Raw genomic sequence first — 3578 nt, 5'->3', positions numbered from 1 at the left:
ACCTGCTTCCCAGTGCTCGGTCCACATCCTTATCCCTAATTCTTCCTCAGTGAGAGAATAGAGGATTATTTATTGCTGGATTGAATAATATAGCCGTTACTAAATCCAAGGACTGTTTTTAAAATCATGTTGCTGTTGTTCAGTCACTAAGCCGTGTCCGACTCCCTGAGACCCCATGGACTGCAGCACACCAGGCTTCCCTGTCCTTCATCATCTCCCAGAGTTCGCTCAAACTCATGTTCATTGAGTCGATAATGCCATCCAACCATCTCATCCTGTGTCACCTGCTTCTCTTCTTGCCCTCATTCTTTCCCACTATTAGAATCCTTTCCAGTCAGTTAGTTCTTTGCATCAGGTGGCCAAAGTATTGGAGCTTCAGCCTCAGCATCAATCCTTCTAATGGATACTCAGGGTTGATTTCCTTTAGGATTGACTGGTTTGATCTCTAGGAGTTCAAATCATGTTAAATGGACTAAATGGACTGTGGAGATCCTCTTATATTTCCTGTTCCAGGAAGTCATGTCTTGTTAGTATTCCATCTTTGTCACTGAAACTGCCAACAACTGGGAAGGGTCTACAGTTTTGCTTATTCGTTAGAAAACAAGTCAGCATACCACAGTATCATAGATCCTCGCAGAAGCTATGAGACTCCTGAGCCAGAGTCAAAGGAAAGTTTATTAATCATAGCAATAGCAGCAGCCAGAATAGTAACACTTGTGTTCGTTCCCAAATCTCTGACTCCTACAAAGCAGTGGTGGCCAGCTGATGCTTGTAGAGTTGAACTGGGTTCTTTGAGAGGAATCCTGTTTAGGAAAGCCCTATATTTTCTCCCCCTCTGGGAACTCACCTCCCTGAACCTCAAGAAGGGTCCTTGTCTCACACCTTCCCAAAGACTGTGGGGTAGAATGACTAAAAGTGTTCAGCTCGTAGCCCCACCCATGAGCTTCGCTCCACCCTATCCCTCATCTTTTCTGAAAACCTCATCTTTTTTCAGTGGGAGACATTGTCTTTACTATCATGATGAGTCAACAAATCTGCCCTCTGCCCCAAAGAGGGATGTTAAATTTCTAAAACACATTTGCTATACAAATATCTTTGAAAAGATAGTCCAAATCAAAAAGGTATGAGAAGATATGCAGAAACATGAAAGACTGATGGAGAATTTTAAAGTCACAGTGAATATAATTTTTTTAAGATTTAGAAGTTTTTTTTTTTCTTTTTAGTTTCATTCCTAGTCAACAGAACATGCTGTCCCTGGATCCTTAGTTAAAGCTATGCATACAATATATCTTAGTTAACTGAGTAATAAATTGTATTCAATTCCATCTGTGGCCAGTTCAGCTTGATCTAAAGTTAGTTTATAATAGTTCCTTCTAGGGAATATTAAATATATGTAGTTGTACAGCCAGGACATGAAAGCAACCTAGATGTCCATCAACAGATGAATGGATGAAGAAGCAGTGGTACATTTATACAACAGAATATTACTCAGCCATTGAAAGGAACGAATTTGAGTTAACTGTAATGAGGCAGATGAACCTGAACCCTCTTATACGGAGTAAAGTAAGTCAAACAAGTATATTAGCACATATACATGGAATCTAGAAAAATGGTACTGATTAATCTAGTAGAGAACGGACTTATAGACACAGCAGAGGAAGGTGAAGGTGGAACAAACTGAGAAAGTATCATTGACATATATACACTACCATGTATAAAATAGGTAGAGAGTGGGACATCACTAATTAACATAAGGAGCCCAGCTTGGAGCTCTGTGATGACCTAGAGGGGTTGGATGGGGGGAGGCTCAGGAGGGAAGGGATATATATATATATATATATAATTATGACTGATTCATGTTGTTGTATGGCAGGAAACAACACAAAACTGTAAGGCATTTTTCCACCAAGTAAAAGATAATTTAAAAAAATATGTAGTTTAAAAATATTTTTAATTCCCTAGTTGTTTTGACTTTATCTTGAAACTAAGATTAGAAATGTCCCTTTAAGGCTTTATGTTCAAACACAAAAGCAGTGACTATAAATTTATATGTATGGGGCTTCACAGGTGGCACAGTGTTGAAAGAATCAGCCTGCCAATGCAGGAGCCTCAAGAGATTCGGTTTTGATCCCTGGATTGGGAAGATCCTCTAGAGGAGGAAATGGCAACCCACTTCAGTATTCTTGCTTGGAAAATTCCCTGGACAGAGGAGCCTGGTGGGCTATATAGTCCATGGGGTTGCTGTATATACACATCATATATACAATGGGCCAATTCATGGTCATGAAATTAAACTGATTTTCATAGACAGTACATACATTTTTGTATGGGAGATTTAAACTTGCTTTTAATATCAGAATGTTGAAACACACTATTTTACATGTAAGTCTTAAAGGGTCTTTGAACCATAACACTGGAAGCACATAAAAAGAAATACACTTGTACAAGTAATAAAATAGTTTGTCTCAAAAGGCCCCTGCTGCTGAGGTTAAAATCTACCACATAAATCCATTGTCTTTAATTTCTCTCCTTCAGTTTCATGGGTATTTGTTACATTTCATCCCAATCTCTGAAGCGTTCATATTTGTTAAAACCTAACCACGGTGGGGGGAGGGGGGCGGGTGTGGAAAAAGGCAATGAAACCAGTATGTAGAAAATTGGCTTATATATGTGGACTTCTTAGTTAACTGAGTAATAAATTTAATTCAATATCCAAGTGCAGCCAATTCTTCCAAGACTTTTAAGTCAGTTTACGATCAGATCAGTCGCTCAGTCGTGTCCGACTCTTTGCGACCCCATGAATCGCAGCACGCCAGGCCTCCCTGTCCATCACCAACTCCCGGAGTTCACCCAGACTCATGTCCTTCGAGTCAGCGATGCCATCCAGCCATCTCATCCTCTGTCGTCCCCTTCTCCTCCTGCCCCCAATCCCTCCCAGCATCAGAGTCTTTTCCAATGAGTCAACTCTTCGCATGAGGTGGCCAAAGTACTTAAGTTTCAGCTTTAGCATCATTCCTTCCAATAGTTCTTATTAAAGAACATTAGATAACAAACACTTTTATAATCCCTAGTTCAAATTTTTTCCTTTAAATTTTAGTTTCTGTTTTGCACTTTGTAGCTATTCCTTCTTTGGTTAAACTGGGAAGAACGATTCCTAGGATTCATTTTAACTAAAGGAACTTATTTCCAATCAACACTTCACAAAATACACTTTTTTTGTTTTGTGGGCTGGAGATCCTCGAAAACACCGAATACTTTGGAAAATAGGGGGACCTTAAACTAGTCACATGGGATTCCCAGGTAAAGAATGCCAGTGGTAAAGAATCGGTCTGCCAAATCAGGAGACGCAGGAGAGGAGGGCAGAATCCCTAGGTCGGGAAGATCCCCTGGAGAAAGAAATGGCAATCCACTGCACTATTCTTGCCGGGAAGGGAAAATCCCGTGGACAGAGGAGTCTGGCGGGGTTCTGTGCGGTAGCAAAGACTCGAATAGGACTGAGACCACACAGAGCACAAATCGATCACACAGCCGAACTCTGCGGCTACAGGCATTCCATGCATCTTTTCGTAATCAATTCT

At 40.5% G+C, this 3578-nt stretch overlaps 1 non-coding gene across 1 annotated transcript; it reads right to left on the bottom strand.

Annotated features, from left to right (window-relative positions):
- Nucleotides 1-786: 786 nt before the first annotated feature.
- LOC147361102 (Nuclear RNase P) lies at nt 787-955 on the bottom strand. Its single transcript, XR_015140113.1, has one exon.
- Between the last annotated feature and the right edge of the window lie 2623 nt (nt 956-3578).

The sequence above is a fragment of the Bos grunniens genome, chromosome 13, assembly GCF_055505025.1.
Source record: "Bos grunniens cultivar Pamir isolate PY7600 chromosome 13, Bosgru_T2T1.0, whole genome shotgun sequence".
Classification (NCBI taxonomy): Eukaryota; Metazoa; Chordata; class Mammalia; order Artiodactyla; family Bovidae; genus Bos; species Bos grunniens.
This window is presented reverse-complemented; position numbering and strand designations above follow the sequence as displayed.